Source organism: Hemitrygon akajei, unplaced genomic scaffold (assembly GCF_048418815.1).
Source record: "Hemitrygon akajei unplaced genomic scaffold, sHemAka1.3 Scf000196, whole genome shotgun sequence".
Lineage (NCBI taxonomy): Eukaryota > Metazoa > Chordata > Chondrichthyes > Myliobatiformes > Dasyatidae > Hemitrygon > Hemitrygon akajei.
The window spans coordinates 211,077-232,428 of NW_027332081.1; positions in this window are offsets into that span (position 1 = coordinate 211,077).

Below are 21,352 nucleotides of genomic sequence, written 5' to 3' on the forward strand. Positions count from 1 at the left end.
AGACCCCACGGCTCCCAGGCATTTGACATTGACCACAGGCCTCTATTGAACACTCACCCAGACCGTATCTCACCCATCAGACCCTGAAGCCGTCCTCATTTACCGTCTCCCCCACAAGCACCGCGACTGCATCTCCACTCCCGTACTGGCTTGACCAGCAAAACAAGATCCGTGTATCTAATCTTGATTCTATGGGCCCATAACTGCACATCAGCCACTCCCACAGCACCCATCTGACTCCTCACGCTCAGTAGACGCCCATTGCTCAACAACCACAGAACCCCACCACCCACCAGAAACATCCACACGAACAGCAACCCAGAGCACACCCGCACCCCCAGTCATCTAACTGACCGCACACTGCTCCCTCGGGATCCAGTATCTGTGAATCCTCGGGAGGATGCCTTTCGTCATTTGGACCCATCCCCCAGTCATCTAACTGACGGCACACTGCACCCTCGGTATCCAGTATCTGTGAATCCTCGGGAGGATGCCTTTCGGCATTTGGAACTACCCCCAGTCATCTAACTGTCCGCACACTGCTCCCTCGGGATCCAGTATCTGTGAATTCTCGGGAGGATGCCTTTCGGCATTCTGACCCACCCCCAGTCATCTAACTGACCGCACACTGCTCCCTCGGGATCCAGTATCTGTGAATCCTCGGGAGGATGCCTTTCAACATCTGGAACTACCCCCAGTCATCTAACTGACCGCACACTGCTCCCTCGGGATCCAGTATCTGTGAATCCTCGGGAGGATGCCTTTCGGCATTCTGACCCACCCCCAGTCATCTAACTGACCGCACACTGCTCCCTCGGGATCCAGTATCTGTGAATCCTCGGGAGGATGCCTTTCGCCATTCTGACCCACCCTCAGTCATCTAACTGACCGCTCACTGCTCCCTCGGGATCCAGTATCTGTGAATCCTCGGGAGGATGCCTTTCGGCATCCTGACCCACCCCCAGTCATCTAACTGACCGCACACAGCTCCCTCGGGATCCATTATCTGTGAATCCTCGGGAGGATGCCTTTCGGCATTTGGACCCACCCCCAGTCATCTAACTGACCGCACACTGCTCCCTCGGGATCCAGTATCTGTGAATTCTCGGGAGGATGCCTTTCGTCATTTGGACGCACCCCCAGTCATCTAACTGACCGCACACTGCTCCCTCGGGATCCAGTATCTGTGAATCCTCGGGAGGATGCCTTTCGGCATTCTGACCCACCCCCAGTCATCTAACTGACCGCACACTGCTCCCTCGGGATCCAGTATCTGTGAATCCTCGGGAGGATGCCTTTCGCCATTCTGACCCACCCTCAGTCATCTAACTGACCGCACACTGTTCCCTCGGGATCCAGTATCTGTGAATCCTCGGGAGGATGCCTTTCGGCATTTGGACCCACCCTCAGTCATCTAACTGACCGCACACTGCTCCCTCGGGATCCAGTATCTGTGAATCCTCGGGAGGATGCCTTTCGTCATTCTGACCCACCCTCAGTCATCTAACTGACCGCTCACTGCTCCCTCGGGATCCAGTATCTGTGAATCCTCGGGAGGATGCCTTTCGGCATCCTGACCCACCCCCAGTCATCTAACTGACCGCACACAGCTCCCTCGGGATCCATTATCTGTGAATCCTCGGGAGGATGCCTTTCGGCATTTGGACCCACCCCCAGTCATCTAACTGACCGCACACTGCTCCCTCGGGATCCAATATCTGTGAATCCTCGGGAGGATGCCTTTCGTCATTTGGACGCACCCTCAGTCATATAACTGACCGCACACTGCTCCCTCGGGATCCAGTATCTGTGAATTCTCGGGAGGATGCCTTTCGTCATTTGGACGCACCCTCAGTCATCTAACTGACCGCACACTGCTCCCTCGGGATCCCGTATCTGTGAATCCTCGGGAGGATGCCTTTCGGCATTCTGACCCACCCTCAGTCATCTTACTGACCGCACACTGCTCCCTCGGGATCCAGTATCTGTGAATCCTCGGGAGGATGCCTTTCGGCATTTGGACCCACCCCCAGTCATCTAACTGACCGCACACTGCTCCCTCGGGATCCAGTATCTGTGAATTCTCGGGAGGATGCCTTTCGTCATTTGGACGCACCCCCAGTCATCTAACTGACCGCACACTGCTCCCTCGGGATCCAGTATCTGTGAATCCTCGGGAGGATGCCTTTCGGCATTCTGACCCACCCCCAGTCATCTAACTGACCGCACACTGCTCCCTCGGGATCCAGTATCTGTGAATCCTCGGGAGGATGCCTTTCGGCATTCTGACCCACCCTCAGTCATCTTACTGACCGCACACTGCTCCCTCGGGATCCAGTATCTGTGAATCCTCGGGAGGATGCCTTTCGGCATTTGGACCCACCCCCAGTCATCTAACTGACCGCACACTGCTCCCTCGGGATCCAGTATCTGTGAATCCTCGGGAGGATGCCTTTCGGCATTTGGACCCAGCCTCAGTCATCTAACTGACCGCACACTGCTCCCTCGGGATCCAGTATCTGTGAATCCTCGGGAGGATGCTTTTTGGCATTCTGACCCACCCTCAGTCATCTAACTGACCGCACACTGCTCCCTCGGGATCCAGTATCTGTGAATCCTCGGGAGGATGCCTTTCGGCATTTGGACCCACCCTCAGTCATCTAACTGACCGCACACTGCTCCCTCGGGATCCAGTATCTGTGAATCCTCTGGAGGATGCCTTTCGGCATTTGGACCCACCCTCAGTCATCTAACTGACCGCACACTGCTCCCTCGGGATCCAGTATCTGTGAATCCTCGGGAGGATGCCTTTCGGCATTTGGAACCACCCTCAGTCATCTAACTGACCGCACACTGCTCCCTCGGGATCCAGTATCTGTGAATCCTCGGGAGGATGCCTCTCGGCATTTGGACCCACCCTCAGTCATCTAACTGACCGCACACTGCTCCCTCGGGATCCAGTATCTGTGAATCCTCGGGAGGATGCCTTTCGGCATTTTGAACCACCCTCAGTCATCTAACTGACCGCACACTGCTCCCTCGGGATCCAGTATCTGTGAATCCTCGGGAGGATGCCTTTCGGCATTCTGACCCACCCCCAGTCATCTAACTGACCGCACACTGCTCCCTCGGGATCCAGTATCTGTGAATCCTCGGGAGGATGCCTTTCGCCATTCTGACCCACCCCCGGTCATCTAACTGACCGCACACTGCTCCCTCGGGATCCAGTATCTGTGAATCCTCGGGAGGATGCCTTTCGGCATTTGGACCCACCCTCAGTCATCTAACTGACCACACACTGCTCCCTCGGGATCCAGTATCTGTGAATCCTCGGGAGGATGCCTTTCGCCATTCTGACGCACCCTCAGTCATCTAACTGACCGCACACTGCTCCCTCGCGATCCAGTATCTGTGAATCCTCGGGAGGATGCCTTTCGGCATTTGGACCTACACTCAGTCATCTAACTGACCGCACACTGCTCCCTCGGGATCCAGTATCTGTGAATCCTCGGGAGGATGCCTTTCGGCATTTGGACCCAAACTCAGTCATCTAACTGACCACACACTGCTCCCTCGGGATCCAGTATCTGTGAATCCTCGGGAGGATGCCTTTCGGCATTCTGACCCACACTCAGTCATCTAACTGACCGCACACTGCTCCCTCGGGATCCAGTATCTGTGAATCCTCGGGAGGATGCCTTTCGGCATTTGGACCCACCCTCAGTCATCTAACTGACCGCACACTGCTCCCTCGCGATCCAGTATCTGTGAATCCTCGGGAGGATGCCTTTCGCCATTCTGACGCACCCTCAGTCATCTAACTGACCGCACACTGCTCCCTCGCGATCCAGTATCTGTGAATCCTCGGGAGGATGCCTTTCGGCATTTGGACCCACCCCCAGTCATCTAACTGACCGCACACTGCTCCCTCGGGATCCAGTATCTGTGAATCCTCGGGAGGATGCCTTTCGGCACTCTGACCCACACTCAGTCATCTAACTGACCGCACACTGCTCCCTCGGGATCCAGTATCTGTGAATCCTCGGGAGGATGCCTTTCGGCATTTGGACCCACACTCAGTCATCTAACAGACCGCACACTGCTCCCTCGGGATCCAGTATCTGTGAATCCTCGGGAGGATGCCTTTCGGCATTTGGAACCACCCTCAGTCATCTAACTGACCGCACACTGCTCCCTCGCGATCCAGTATCTGTGAATCCTCGGGAGGATGCCTTTCGGCATTTGGACCCACCCTCAGTCATCTAACTGACCACACACTGCTCCCTCGGGATCCAGTATCTGTGAATCCTCGGGAGGATGCCTTTCGCCATTCTGACGCACCCTCAGTCATCTAACTGACCGCACACTGCTCCCTCGGGATCCAGTATCTGTGAATCCTCGGGAGGATGCCTTTCGCCATTCTGACGCACCCTCAGTCATCTAACTGACCGCACACTGCTCCCTCGGGATCCAGTATCTGTGAATCCTCGGGAGGATGCCTTTCGCCATTCTGACGCACCCTCAGTCATCTAACTGACCGCACACTGCTCCCTCGGGATCCAGTATCTGTGAATCCTCGGGAGGATGCCTTTCGCCATTCTGACGCACCCTCAGTCATCTAACTGACCGCACACTGCTCCCTCGGGATCCAGTATCTGTGAATCCTCGGGAGGATGCCTTTCGGTATTTGGACCCACCCTCAGTCATCTAACAGACCGCACACTGCTCCCTCGGGATCCAGTCTCTGTGAATCCTCGGGAGGATGCCGTTCGGCATCCTGACCCACCCTCAGTCATCTAACTGACCGCACACTGCTCCCTCGGGATCCAGTATCTGTGAATCCTCGGGAGGATGCCTTTCGCCATTCTGACGCACCCTCAGTCATCTAACTGACCGCACACTGCTCCCTCGCGATCCAGTATCTGTGAATCCTCGGGAGGATGCCTTTCGGCATTTGGACCCACCCTCAGTCATCTAACTGACCACACACTGCTCCCTCGGGATCCAGTATCTGTGAATCCTCGGGAGGATGCCTTTCACCATTCTGACGCACCCTCAGTCATCTAACTGACCGCACACTGCTCCCTCGGGATCCAGTATCTGTGAATCCTCGGGAGGATGCCTTTCGCCATTCTGACGCACCCTCAGTCATCTAACTGACCGCACACTGCTCCCTCGGGATCCAGTATCTGTGAATCCTCGGGAGGATGCCTTTCGCCATTCTGACGCACCCTCAGTCATCTAACTGACCGCACACTGCTCCCTCGGGATCCAGTATCTGTGAATCCTCGGGAGGATGCCTTTCGGCATTCTGACCCACCCTCAGTCATCTTACTGACCGCACACTGCTCCCTCGGGATCCAGTATCTGTGAATCCTCGGGAGGATGCCTTTCGGCATTTGGACCCACCCCCAGTCATCTAACTGACCGCACACTGCTCCCTCGGGATCCAGTATCTGTGAATTCTCGGGAGGATGCCTTTCGTCATTTGGACGCACCCCCAGTCATCTAACTGACCGCACACTGCTCCCTCGGGATCCAGTATCTGTGAATCCTCGGGAGGATGCCTTTCGGCATTCTGACCCACCCCCAGTCATCTAACTGACCGCACACTGCTCCCTCGGGATCCAGTATCTGTGAATCCTCGGGAGGATGCCTTTCGGCATTCTGACCCACCCTCAGTCATCTTACTGACCGCACACTGCTCCCTCGGGATCCAGTATCTGTGAATCCTCGGGAGGATGCCTTTCGGCATTTGGACCCACCCCCAGTCATCTAACTGACCGCACACTGCTCCCTCGGGATCCAGTATCTGTGAATCCTCGGGAGGATGCCTTTCGGCATTTGGACCCAGCCTCAGTCATCTAACTGACCGCACACTGCTCCCTCGGGATCCAGTATCTGTGAATCCTCGGGAGGATGCTTTTTGGCATTCTGACCCACCCTCAGTCATCTAACTGACCGCACACTGCTCCCTCGGGATCCAGTATCTGTGAATCCTCGGGAGGATGCCTTTCGGCATTTGGACCCACCCTCAGTCATCTAACTGACCGCACACTGCTCCCTCGGGATCCAGTATCTGTGAATCCTCTGGAGGATGCCTTTCGGCATTTGGACCCACCCTCAGTCATCTAACTGACCGCACACTGCTCCCTCGGGATCCAGTATCTGTGAATCCTCGGGAGGATGCCTTTCGGCATTTGGAACCACCCTCAGTCATCTAACTGACCGCACACTGCTCCCTCGGGATCCAGTATCTGTGAATCCTCGGGAGGATGCCTCTCGGCATTTGGACCCACCCTCAGTCATCTAACTGACCGCACACTGCTCCCTCGGGATCCAGTATCTGTGAATCCTCGGGAGGATGCCTTTCGGCATTTTGAACCACCCTCAGTCATCTAACTGACCGCACACTGCTCCCTCGGGATCCAGTATCTGTGAATCCTCGGGAGGATGCCTTTCGGCATTCTGACCCACCCCCAGTCATCTAACTGACCGCACACTGCTCCCTCGGGATCCAGTATCTGTGAATCCTCGGGAGGATGCCTTTCGCCATTCTGACCCACCCCCGGTCATCTAACTGACCGCACACTGCTCCCTCGGGATCCAGTATCTGTGAATCCTCGGGAGGATGCCTTTCGGCATTTGGACCCACCCTCAGTCATCTAACTGACCACACACTGCTCCCTCGGGATCCAGTATCTGTGAATCCTCGGGAGGATGCCTTTCGCCATTCTGACGCACCCTCAGTCATCTAACTGACCGCACACTGCTCCCTCGCGATCCAGTATCTGTGAATCCTCGGGAGGATGCCTTTCGGCATTTGGACCTACACTCAGTCATCTAACTGACCGCACACTGCTCCCTCGGGATCCAGTATCTGTGAATCCTCGGGAGGATGCCTTTCGGCATTTGGACCCAAACTCAGTCATCTAACTGACCACACACTGCTCCCTCGGGATCCAGTATCTGTGAATCCTCGGGAGGATGCCTTTCGGCATTCTGACCCACACTCAGTCATCTAACTGACCGCACACTGCTCCCTCGGGATCCAGTATCTGTGAATCCTCGGGAGGATGCCTTTCGGCATTTGGACCCACCCTCAGTCATCTAACTGACCACACACTGCTCCCTCGGGATCCAGTATCTGTGAATCCTCGGGAGGATGCCTTTCGCCATTCTGACGCACCCTCAGTCATCTAACTGACCGCACACTGCTCCCTCGCGATCCAGTATCTGTGAATCCTCGGGAGGATGCCTTTCGGCATTTGGACCCACCCCCAGTCATCTAACTGACCGCACACTGCTCCCTCGGGATCCAGTATCTGTGAATCCTCGGGAGGATGCCTTTCGGCACTCTGACCCACACTCAGTCATCTAACTGACCGCACACTGCTCCCTCGGGATCCAGTATCTGTGAATCCTCGGGAGGATGCCTTTCGGCATTTGGACCCACACTCAGTCATCTAACAGACCGCACACTGCTCCCTCGGGATCCAGTATCTGTGAATCCTCGGGAGGATGCCTTTCGGCATTTGGAACCACCCTCAGTCATCTAACTGACCGCACACTGCTCCCTCGCGATCCAGTATCTGTGAATCCTCGGGAGGATGCCTTTCGGCATTTGGACCCACCCTCAGTCATCTAACTGACCGCACACTGCTCCCTCGGGATCCAGTATCTGTGAATCCTCGGGAGGATGCCTTTCGCCATTCTGACGCACCCTCAGTCATCTAACTGACCGCACACTGCTCCCTCGGGATCCAGTATCTGTGAATCCTCGGGAGGATGCCTTTCGCCATTCTGACGCACCCTCAGTCATCTAACTGACCGCACACTGCTCCCTCGGGATCCAGTATCTGTGAATCCTCGGGAGGATGCCTTTCGCCATTCTGACGCACCCTCAGTCATCTAACTGACCGCACACTGCTCCCTCGGGATCCAGTATCTGTGAATCCTCGGGAGGATGCCTTTCGCCATTCTGACGCACCCTCAGTCATCTAACTGACCGCACACTGCTCCCTCGGGATCCAGTATCTGTGAATCCTCGGGAGGATGCCTTTCGGTATTTGGACCCACCCTCAGTCATCTAACAGACCGCACACTGCTCCCTCGGGATCCAGTCTCTGTGAATCCTCGGGAGGATGCCGTTCGGCATCCTGACCCACCCTCAGTCATCTAACTGACCGCACACTGCTCCCTCGGGATCCAGTATCTGTGAATCCTCGGGAGGATGCCTTTCGCCATTCTGACGCACCCTCAGTCATCTAACTGACCGCACACTGCTCCCTCGCGATCCAGTATCTGTGAATCCTCGGGAGGATGCCTTTCGGCATTTGGACCCACCCTCAGTCATCTAACTGACCACACACTGCTCCCTCGGGATCCAGTATCTGTGAATCCTCGGGAGGATGCCTTTCACCATTCTGACGCACCCTCAGTCATCTAACTGACCGCACACTGCTCCCTCGGGATCCAGTATCTGTGAATCCTCGGGAGGATGCCTTTCGGCATTTTGAACCCGTGATGCTTCGCGCGTCATTCTGCAGTTTCCCTGGGCAGGAAAAGTCAATGTTGATTGCATCAGCACAAGTCAGGTTTAGCAAAGCGATAGGGGCAAGAATCATCTGATATCGAATGGGGAAAGGAGAGAAAGAGGGAGGGGCCATTCTTTGGAAAGCCTTTATTCATGACCACCACGGAAATAACCCAGAGAACGGTATAGAAGGTGGTCACTCGCCCGATTCAATGTAACGTTGAGACTTTATAAATCACTGTTAGGGCTGCACTTTGAGTGTTGTGAGCAGATTTGAGATTCTCCGCTTAGAAAGGATGTGCAGAAACTAGAGGGGGCTCAGTCCTGGTTTACGAAAATGATTTCCGGATTTAACGGCTTGTCATATGAAGAGGGTTTGTTGGCTCTGGCCCGGAATTCACTGGAAAACAGAAAAATGAGATGTGACGTCATAGGAAATATCGAATCGTGAAAGATCTTGACAGAATGGATGTGGGATAGATAATTTTTTTAATTGTGAGTGAGTCTAGGACCAGAAGACGCTGCCTCAGAATAGAGGAGCGTCCTTGTAGAACGGCAAACAGAACCAATTTCGTTAGCCAGAGAGGACTGAATCCTGTAATTCCTTGCCACGGGCAACTACAGAGTCCAAGTCTTTATGTATATTTAAGACGGAAAGTGATAGATTCTTTATTCTGCAGGTCATGGAGAGAGAGAAAAAAACAAGACATTGGGGCTGAAAGGAAAATTGGATTAGCCATGATGAAATGGCGGAGCAGACTCGATAGACCAACTTGACTAATTCTGCTCCTATTCTTAATGTCCTTGTGGCCTTAACTGCTTTGCGCTGATTATTATATGAGCCGTCTCGTTAACTTTGCTTCCTGTATCGTTTCGATATCTACTCATGAATCGCCCGTCATCTGTGTGCGCAGTTACATTTGAAGACACCTGGTGACCCCATCTCTATCACAGGAGCGGGCAACGCCTTCCAATCACAACCACTTATTGTTTGTACAACACCGCGTGTGTAGCCCAGGTGGTATCCTGGTAAATCTGCTCTTCACCCCCTTTAACGTTTCCACCGTCTCCCTAAGCTCAACATTTCAAGTGTGGTCTGACCTGTGCGTTACAGATCTGCCACATTTTCTCACCATGTTTGAGCTCGATTCCAGACAAATGAAGGCCAGCGCGCCTTCCTGACATTGCTCCCGACTTGTTCATAGTTCACAGCACATTTACCATCAAAGTATGTATACAGTAGACAGCCTTGAGGTTCGTCTTGTTGCAGGTAGCCGCTTAAATAAAACAAGAACACAGAGAATTCAGGATTAAGAAAAACACCAAGGCATTCTACATGTATGTGAAGAGCAAGAGGATAAGATCTGAGAGAATAGGACCAATCAAGTGTGAGAATGGAAAAGTGTTTTTGGAACCCGAGGAAATAGCCGAGATACTCAAAGAATACTTTACTTCAGTGTTCACTACGGAAAAGGATCTTGGCGATTGTAGGAGGAGGTTGCTGAGTCTCTGGCAATGATCTTTGCATCATCAATGAGGACGGTAGAGGTTCTGGAGGATTGGAGGGTTACGGATGGTGTTCTCTTATTAATGAAAGGGAGTACGGATAGCCTAGGAAAAAATAGGCCAGTGAGTCTTACTTCAGTGGTTGGTAAGTTAATAGAGAAGCTCCTGAGAGACAGAATTTATGAACATTTGTAGAGGCATAATATGATTAGGAATAGTCAACATGGCTTTATCAAGGGCAGGTCGTGCATTACGAGCCTCATTGAATTTCTTGAGGATGTGACTGAAAACATTGATGAAGGAAGGGCAGTAGATATAGTGTATATGGATTTCAGCAAAGCATTTGATAAGCTAACCCATGCAAGGCTTATGGAGAAAATAAAGAGGCATGGGATCAAACGGGACATTGTGGATCCAGAACCGGTTTGCCTACAGAAGGCAAAGAGTGGTTGTAGACGGGTCATATTCTGCATGGAGGCCGGTGACCAGTGGTGTGCCTCAGGGATCTGTTCTGGGAGCCCTAGAGTTTGTGATATTCTTTGCGGGGTTTTTTAAATAAATGACCTGGATGAGGATGTGGAGGGATGGGTCAGTAAATTTGCTGATGCCCCATGTTTGGTGATGTTGTGGATAGTGTGGTGGGCTGACAGCGTTTACAACGGGACACTGATAGGATGGATTTTCGAATTTGATAGCAGAAAATAGTATTAATGGTAAGACTCTTGGCAGTGTGGAGGATCAGAGGGATTTTGGGGTCCGAGTCCATAGGACACTCACAGCTGCTACGCAGGTTGTCTCTGTGGTTAAGAAGGCATAAGGTGCATTGGCCTTCATCAATCGTGCGACTGAGTTTAAGAGCGAGAGGTAATGGTGCAGTTATACAATGTAGTGATAATGGTCTCTAAACTGAATTTTCTTAATGTGTGACCTTATTCGTTTATTTCTACCAGGGGACTGCGGAGGTATTCCCAAATACACGGGTATTTTACGTTAAAGCAGGAGATGAAGACATCTGTTTACGGAGTTGAATCTATAAATGACAGAAAATATCATGCCGGTATTTACACCAGAGACAAATGTGTTGATGCCTGTGCTCGCAACCCACAGCACAGTGAATGGTCTTATCAGCCCATTACATTCCTACAGCTAATTGAACGCTACAGTATTTCAGCATCTAACTGCTCCTCAGGTGGATTCAACAGCGGTTTCGATGGTTACCTTAACGTTTCAAAATCCACAGCAGGGGCAGGGAATTTTATTCATATAAATTACAAGAGGTATTTCAGCATACACGCGCGCATATATACATACACACTCCTACATACACACACATGCACACTCGAACAAACAAATAAACACACACACACAAACACAACCACGCACACACACACACACACACACACACACACACACACAACACACACACACACACACACACACACACACACACACACACACACACACACACACACACACACACACACACGCACACACGCACACACGCACACAAATACACATAACCACGCACAAATATATACACACAGATACTACAGATATGGAGAAGATAGTTTAAGAGATAAAGGGAACTGTGAACAACTCTGGACTTCAAGGTATCGCAAATAAATATTATAAAGGAGAGGCTGGTCAAAATGAGGGTGGTAAACATTGATGCCATCCAGGGCTGATGGGGAACTGGACAGAGTGTCTCGTACAAAAGCGGGGATAGTTTGTATCTGGTGGCACATAGTGGGGCGGGGTGGGGTGGGTTTGTTGCCTGAGCGGTGACGCCAGTTTCTCAGTAATTCATCAGTTAACCGCATGCTGCAATGTGGAATATTGGATTATTCCAAATGTGAATCCTGAGCTTCCCTCACATTCCTACTCACAAACTCTCTCAGTACCACACTGAACAAGGCTGTCACTACATTATCAATAAAACATGTGTGGATGATACAGACCAGTCTGAAGCTCACATAAATGGGACATCACTGGAATATACTCACACTGTTGTGCACATTGAGAAACGGATAAAAGAATCGGCAAACTCTTAAGAGAGAAGATACTCTGTGACTGTAGCAATTTAGAATTGTTGAGGGACATCTATTGATATACATGCTGCTGGAACATGAAACATTCTGCCTCTGTGGGTTTCATTTCTATCAATTCATTAATTTACTTACGCAGTTATATACCTAAATTATGCACTTATCTAAAGTGTTCTTTCTCATTCAACATTGAAGTAGTTGTTTTGCCAAGCCATGGAAAATTACAGACCAGGTGCTGTTCTGGTTGAGTAAAGAAATAGCACGCAGAATGATGCCGGGACGAACGGTCTGTTTGTCCCATGACTCTATTATCCGGAATGCACTGATTCGAGCAACAGACACTATTCAATGATGATCTCTCTATCTCACAATTATAAAAAAAATAACTGTAGTAGACTCTTGTTCCAAATATAGGTCAGGGAAGACAGTGACTATTTTAAGTGTAGTTACTAGATTTGAGAAAGTAAGAGCAAAAATATACACGCTCCCACTGAATCAGTGGCTTCCGGGTACAGGACTAAGAGGACACACATAACGCTCGATCAGAGACTGACAGATACAGAATGAAACCCACACTCTCACACTGTAGCAGAGACTGACAGATACAGAATGAAACTCACACTCTCACACTGTAGCAGAGAATGACAGATACAGAATGAAACCCACACTCTCACACGATAACACAGACTGACAGATACAAAATGAAACCCACACTCTCACACTGTAGCAGAGACTGACAGATACAGAATGAAACCCACACTCTCACACTGTAACAGACTGACAGATACAGACAGGAACCCACACTCTCACACTGTAACAGAGACTGACAGATACAGAATGTAACCCACACTCTCACACTGCAACAGAGACTGACAGATACAGAATGAAACCCACACTCTCACACTGTAACAGAGACTGACAGATACAGAATGAAACCCACACTCTCACACTGTAGCAGAGACTGACAGATACAGAGTGAAACCCACACTCTCACACTGTAACAGAGACTGACAGATACAGAACGAAACCCACACTCTCACACTGTAACAGAGACTGACAGATACAGAATGAAACCCACACTCTCACACTGCAACAGAGACTGACAGATACAGAATGAAACCCACACTCTCACACTGTAACAGAGACTGACAGATACAGAATGAAACCCACACTCTCACACTGTAACAGAGACTGACAGATACAGAATGAAACCCACACTCTCACACTGCAGCAGAGACTGACAGATACAGAATGAAACCCACACTCTCACACTGTAACAAAGACTGACAGATACAGAATGAAACCCACACTCTCACAGTGCAGCAGAGACTGACGGATACAGAATGAAACCCACACTCTCACACTGTAACAGAGACTGACAGATACAGAATGAAACACACACTTTCACACTGTAACAGAGACTGACAGATACAGAATGAAACCCACACTCTCACACTGTAACAGAGACTGACAGATACAGAATGAAACCCACACTCTCACACTGTAACAGAGACTGACAGATACAGAATGAAACCCACACTCTCACACTGGAGGAGAATAGACAGTGTCTATGGGAGAGCGAGGGAGTGGTGTCTGTGTGTGTGTGCGTGTGTGTTGATAATACTTTTTAATATGGCTTTATTTGACTGTTGCCTGAGTCCAATCACAAACAAGAGAAAATCTGCAGATGCTGGAAATCAAAGTAATGGACACAAAATCCTGGAGGAACTCAGCAGGTCAGGCAGCCTCTGTGTAAAAGAGCAAACAGTGACGTTTCTGGCCCAGACCCTTCATCAGAGTGATCCAATACAATAGGATTAGACATTTCTACCACAACTGCAGGGTCGGCGACAGATTTTAGACAAACAGGCATGTCTCTTACAAATAGAGGTAATTGTAATGAATAATATGCAACGGGTTGTCTGAGACCCCGATGTCGTTGTGCTAAATTGCCACTAGCAAACCCTTGGTGTTTATTTGCAAATAATTGGAAAGGAGCTGGATAGTCAGATATGCCCAAAGCAGGGACGGTTGACAAAGCGGGGTTAAGAGCATTAAAGGCTGTGTTCATTTCCTGAGTCCACTGTATTTCGGCAGACATGCTCGGTAATGAGGCTTGTCGACGAGGAGCCTCCATCATTCGATATTCAGGAATCCAATGCCTAAAGTAATTGACCATTCCCAAAACGGGAAACATTTCAGTTCGGGTGCTGGGAGGTGGCGCATTAATAAACGCTGCAATTCGTTCTTTGGCAATTTGCTTCAATCCTTGAGAAACCATGTCTCCCAAATCCTGTAGAGTGGACTGACATTTATTGAGGAATGTTTATTGAGGGATACCTTTTGTCTCTTTTCAGCCAGGCTTGGCAACAGAGCCGCAATGTCATTTTATCGCAATTAACTCGGCCGAGAGTGATAATCGGCAGTTTGTAAATTTCTACATTCCCCTGGCAACCGTTGGGCGCTTAAGTCTCGTGTGACTGCTGCGGCATAAACCGAGGGGTCTCAGTTTACCCATGATGCACCCTGGTCCGAGTTCACTGTCCATCACTGTCAGTGAAAGCAAAAAATACTGACTGTCCTTGTGTAATGGGATGGAGAAAAAGGCAGAACAGGGTCTATAACTGAATAACATCAGATGCGGCAGGAATATGGAGAGGATGACGTTAGCATCGGGCACGACGGGACCAAGAGGTACAACTATCTTGTTAATTGCCCTTAAGTCTGGTTAAAAAAAATCACTCACTATCACGATTTGCGTTTGGAATTGGTGAAACAGGGGAATTACAGGGACTACAGTTTGGGAGAAGCACTTCCTGACCCAACAGCGCATCTATGTGAGGCTTCATACCTTTCACTGCCTCCGGTGACGTTATATTTCCGTATAGAGGGTGGAACAGCATTGGTCTTCCTGTGGTGGGGCGGAATGTACAATCCCACATGGTTCTTGTGTACCGACCACAGGGAGGGAGGTGACCCCTCCGGTGACAAGTTATATTTCCGTATAGAGGGTGGAACAGCATTGGTCTTCCTGTGATGGGGTGGAATGTACAATCCCACATGGTTCTTGTGTACCGACCACAGGGAGGGAGGTGACCCCTCCGGTGACAAGTTATATTTCCGTATAGAGGGTGGAACAGCATTGGTCTTCCTGTGGTGGGGTGGAATGTACAATCCCACATGGTTCTTGTGTATCGACCACAGGGAGGGAGGTGACCCCTCCGGTGACAAGTTATATTTCCGTATCGAGGGTGGAACAGCATTGGTCTTCCTGTGGTGGGGCGGAATGTACAATCCCACATGGTTCTTGTGTATCGACCACAGGGAGGGAGGTGACCCCTCCGGTGACAAGTTATATTTCCGTATAGAGGGTGGAACAGCATTGGTCTTCCTGTGATGGGGTGGAATGTATAATCCCACATGGTTCTTGTGTACCGACCACAGGGAGGGAGGTGACCCCTCCGGTGACAAGTTATATTTCCGTATAGAGGGTGGAACAGCATTGGTCTTCCTGTGGTGGGGCGGAATGTACAATCCCACATGGTTCTTGTGTATCGACCACAGGGAGGGAGGTGACCCCTCCGGTGACAAATTATATTTCAGTATCGAGGGTGGAACAGCATTGGTCTTCCTGTGGTGGGGCGGAATGTACAATCCCACATGGTTCGTGGGTATCGCCCACAGGGAGGGAGGTGACCCCTCCGGTGACAAATTATATTTCCGGATAGAGGGAGGAACAGCATTGGTCTTCCTGTGGTCGGGTGGAATGTACAATCCCACATGGTTCTTGTGTACCGACCACAGGGAGGGAGGTGACCCCTCCGGTGACAAATTATTTTTCCGTATAGAGGGTGGAACAGCATTGGTCTTCCCATGGTGGGGCGGAATGTACAATCCCACATGGTTCTTGTGTATCGACCACAGGGAGGGAGGTGTCTGCGAAAGCAAAAGGTGTACGACACGCTCGGGCGAAGGAGGGGGAGCAGGCAGGTTAAACTTTGTTTTAACGCTGAAAAGGGCGAAGATTAAATTTCCGGAATGAAGTTGTAGAGTAGCGTTAGTATTAGGCAGTGATGTAGACTGTGTGCGGTTTAACCCTGTAAAGTCTGAAGCACGGGTCCGGGTAGTTCAGGAGTTGCAGGGAGTTTGATGGCAATAGTAACATAAGAAGTTCGGTTTGGCAGTTTAAACCGCTCATTCTGTTCTTCACTCATAAACAGTTCTGCCACTGTGTCTTCTGGACCATAATAGATGGGTCCTGTTAAAGAACGAGTTTCTGCTCTGTTAGTCACGGAAAGGAGCTTCTGGTGATCGCTCGGCTGAGATGTTTCAGTGTATCGGACGGTGCGATGGAAATGAATCAGAGGTCGGCCTGTTGGAATACACTGCCGTAGATAATAAGCGTCGTTCGGCAGTTTAAGAATGTCTGGTCTATCTGCACGGTAGCGCAGAGTTGTCCTGCTAGTCTATTCCAGCAGATGATTCCCATGTGTCAAGGAAACGGGAAGCACAGTCAGTCATATTTTCTCCTGTTTTTTGTCTGCACCTGACAACCTCTTCAAAATCACTATGGCTTCCCGATAATGGCAACCTTACACGGTGCCCTGTAACCACTTTCCATCAGTAACGTTATCTCCATCATTATCGTTTCTCACTTTATTCCTCTGCGGACTTCACAATGTCCTTGCACTGCAGTCCAAGTCGGTCCCACACACCACTTTCAATAACACCTGACCATTTCCAGGCAAGGGGTTATAAATCTTACAAATTTGTCCCATAGCCTGAACCTCGGACAGGGCCCACGGCCGGATTACCGCGACGGGGCAAATCTTTTGTTTTGGATATTGTGTAACAGGATCTATTCTGATTCGCTTCCCGTTTCCTGGTTAAATACGCAAATTATATTCATGTCCCGTTTGATTTTTAGTCCCATCCGCCAGTGGACAAGCGACCCTGAAAATGGGCTCATCTATCCGTGGATAGTTCTTTGTCTTGCGGTTTATCCCCCTTCTGCTCGTCGGCTTCGGTTGCCTGGGCGTTATAAGGCGGATCGGGGTGTTTGATTCTGTCGTACAGCTTCTGCGAACATTAAAACTTCGATCAGATGTGAATCCGGGGCGGGCTCGGGCTCTCTCAGACTCTCTAGGTGAGGATATAAGCCTTGAGACACCTCCCGGTTCTTCTGTTCGGACGTCTTCTGCACAGTCGGTCTATTTATTGGTTTCGGAGACTGATGCCGCTGAGCTACCTCCAGCCTTTTCTCAAGTCAAGTCAAGGTTACTGTCATTTAGCGAAACAACGTTTCGTTTCCCCGACCCAGGGCACACACAACCCACAGATACTTAGGAAAACAAAGACAAAATGCTCCGTTGACCAGGCTCAAAATAACAAAGTCAATTACATAAATCAAAACACTTTATTAAACCCGCGTAGAGTCTCCGTCTCCTCTAACAGTATCTTGTTTAAAATATTTAATTTTCTTTATCCCCAAAGACTCCCATAGCGCCACCGTCCTTGTGTCCAACCACACAAGTCACTGGTAAAAGGAATCACATGTCTAGTATATCCACTTTCCAACTAGCCATCATCAGCAGTGGAGATTGGCGGCACCAGCGGCTCTCCCCGGGATTTCGCTACTCGTTCCATCTGCCGGCGCAACTTTCTCATTCTTTTTCTTTACCTTTACAGAGAAAACTCACCCCGCATTTCTGTCAGCAATCTTTACTATCATTACTTACCATCTTCCTTCAATCTACTTACCTGGTTTTCATCATTATCTTTACAGGAAACTCTCTCCCCCGCATTCCTGATCAACTTTACTGTCACTGCTTCCCATCCGCCTTCAATCTACTTACCTGCTCCTGCCAAGGAAAGACAATCAGTCGCAACTCAAGCGTGAACGACATTTCGTTCCGTTCGCCTCTTGCAGACTTATTTATACCTGTTGGATTTGTTTACTAATTGGAAAACATCCTGGGTGGGACTAGGATCCGGATCCTCAAGTCCTTACTTCCCACAATACTTCACATAATACTGCGGTCTTTCCTACTTGATCTTGCCGATGCCGTCCTTTCTACCCGGTCATGGGCCAGGAGGCTCAAAGCGGATCACCCACTCGAAGTTGCCATTCCCACCCACAATTACTCCATCGTTCGAAACCATTTTGTTGGCATCCTGCTTAACTAAGGCAAATTGTCAGAGATGTTAAAGAATCAAGTTCAGTTGGCAAATCTTTTATTTAACATGCTATCACGGAGAGTCCACATGCGTGGAACTCTAAGGTACAAGTATAATGCTTCTCTTTATATCTAGTAGCAGAGAGGTGTGTGAAATCTCAGCAGAACAATGGAGTTAGTTCATAATGTTTATTTTCATGATTTATTGTTCATCCGTTTAAAATTGTTCATCCATTTGCGCAGCTGTATTATGGTTCTGAGGAACAGTAGTGACAGGCACGATATTATTTCGTGGAAAACGCAGAAGTCCAGAATCTCACAAAGCTTAAGCAACATACAGCCCTGTAAACCTCATATTCGGAAATTTCATCCATAGGGATGGCGGTTGGATGTCAGACAGACAGAGCGAGGGTGATGGTGGTGAATAATGTTCGGAGGGAGGGAGAGCGTGAATGCCGGTTAGGAGTGGCGTCAAGGAAAGGAGTCACAAAGACGGGAAAACTTTGTCCAGACCCGATTCCTGCCTGGGCACAGGCTGTCTAGGTGAGGATATAGACTCTGACATTCCTCACCTTTCTTTGGTTTGGACATGGTTTGGACAGTCAGTCTATGTTTTTCTCGGAGGTTGGTGTGGCCTAGCTACCTCCAGTCGAGTTTACTGTCATTTAATAACACACATGCACACCGACAAACTAGACAAGGTTTCTCCGAGCCGGGTTGTAAAGAACAGCAGCACAAACAACACACAGAACACACTACTTATGAAAGAAAGGACAGCATCCTCCGATGAGCCACGCACAGATAAACAAAGTAAATCAAAACACGTTATTATATTCAGATTCAGTTTATTTGTCATTTAGAAACCACAAATGCAATGCAGTTAAAAAAAAGAGACAACGTTCCCCCAGAATGATATCACAAAAGCACATGACAAAACAGACTACACCAGAAAATCCACATAACGTTTGGCAATGCCCAATCCAGGGTCCGGAGAGAATGCTGCGTATTCTTAGCACGTTACCCAGAAAGGAGCTCCAAAACTACCAGACAAAACAAGACCAAAAACTAAAGCTACAAAACCTGCACGAAACCACGTAGTTACAGCAGTGCAAACAATAGCATAATTCATTCAAATAAAAACAGACCATGGGCACAGTAAAAATAGTCCAAAGATGTTAAAAGACTATAAGTTCAAAAGAAACCACCACACAGTTTCCACAAGTCCACAGGGTCCCGATAGACTCGTCATCCCACGCAGGCAGCAGAAGGGAATACCCCCGCTATGGACTTCCGCGGCGCCGCCCGACTCAGCCTCGCAGACACAGCACACAGTGAAAGCGACCTGACCACAGCGGACTCCATATCCGGCGTACCTCCGAGCCTCCGACCATCCCCTCCGGCACAGCTTCTCCGAGCACCATCCTCTGCCGAGCGTATTAAGACGGCCCCGCCAACGCGACCCCGAGGAATGGGGGCCTGTTCTTCCCAGCTGAGTCCCGGATCTCACAGCAGCAGCAGCAACGAAGAAGGTCTTCCTGGAGATTTCCAGATGTTCCTCCGTGCTCCCACGTCCGTTTTTCATCCGATTATGATTGCGCACGGCACCCCGCTTCACAAATAACAGATAATCAGCTCCGGAATGGCCGCTGCAAGCTCCGTCGCGCCGCCATCTTGGATTACACTTGAATTTGAACGTGATTCAGCACTCCATATGTGTATATGCAATTGTGATAAGAAATACAGACCAGAAAACTTAAATGAGAAGCTACCTCAGAAAAACAAATCATCACTGTGGAAGAAAACCTTAACTAGTGGAATGAGTATGACCTTCCATGGGAGACATCCCAACGATCTGAGCAGACGAGATGGTGACAAGGAATCATCGAGCACCTGACTGAGAGTTGGAGACCTCTTCCCAGAAACAGAGGGGTTCCTTGCGGAAATACAGGACAAGGTGGTTAACAAAAGGGGAAGAAAATCACAAATACATACAATACAAACAAGGCAATCAATGCAGAAAATGCTAAGAGAAACCAGACACAATCCAACACATTCCAGGATCCTGCGGCAGTTGAACTCAATCTGATTAATTATGCAGCTGCAATCAAGTGGCAAATATCATTCACCAAAATCTTGCTTTAAAATACAAACGGATGAATGACCATGTTAACCTAATTAAGGTACAATAAATTCCAGCCTGATCCACTTAGTCAAAATCTCACAATTTATATGATAATTGATACATTATTACAGATAGGACAATCCATAATAACCATCCTGATATAATATTACAGGATAAACAAGCAAATCCCTCAATAGATATAACAATTCTGAACACACACGTTCCCTGACCAGTGGAGCACCTCACCAGGTATTGTTTGTGTCATTAGTCAGACAAACAAATTATTTTCTCTATCAGCTTCCAAATGTTGCTACTCTGTCATTCATTGCCACACCCCGCTGCTGATTTCCTTCTCCTCATCATACGTTCTTACCTCGACCATCGTCCAGAGCCCCAAACTCTGCCCTGTGCAGACTCTCCTCTGGTTTCTGATCCTGCTCCTTTGAACATCCAACCAATGTTTTCGCATTCTGCTTTCAGTCTTTAGAGGACAGCGTGTTTTCTAACAACTCTTTAGAAGCAGGGAAAATGACCCATAATGTGGAAATGAGCCATGAATAAGGAGGGTATCTCCCAAATTCATTCTTCCTCAGCTCAGAGATTTCAGGGGCAAAGAACATCTCAGACAGAACTGCAGTCAGCTCAACTTCTTCAGTCTGGAGAAAATTCAAGGGGAACCTTTTCACCCACAGAGTGGTGACTGTTTGGAACCCGTCCCACGGGGGAACAAGAGGTGAACGACAGGGGAGGATTTAAAAGGACTGTCGTGGGACAGAATCACTGGCAGGGTCCAGCAGGCCTGAGTTGACTCTCTGCTCAGTTTAAGATAGTACATAGGGCCAATATGTCTAAAGATAAATTGGTGCATATATTTCCTAATATAAGCCCTATTTGTGACAGATATAACGTAGAGGTAGCTGCTCTAAGAGATGTGTTTAGAATATTGTCTAAAGTTATAGATGTGGAT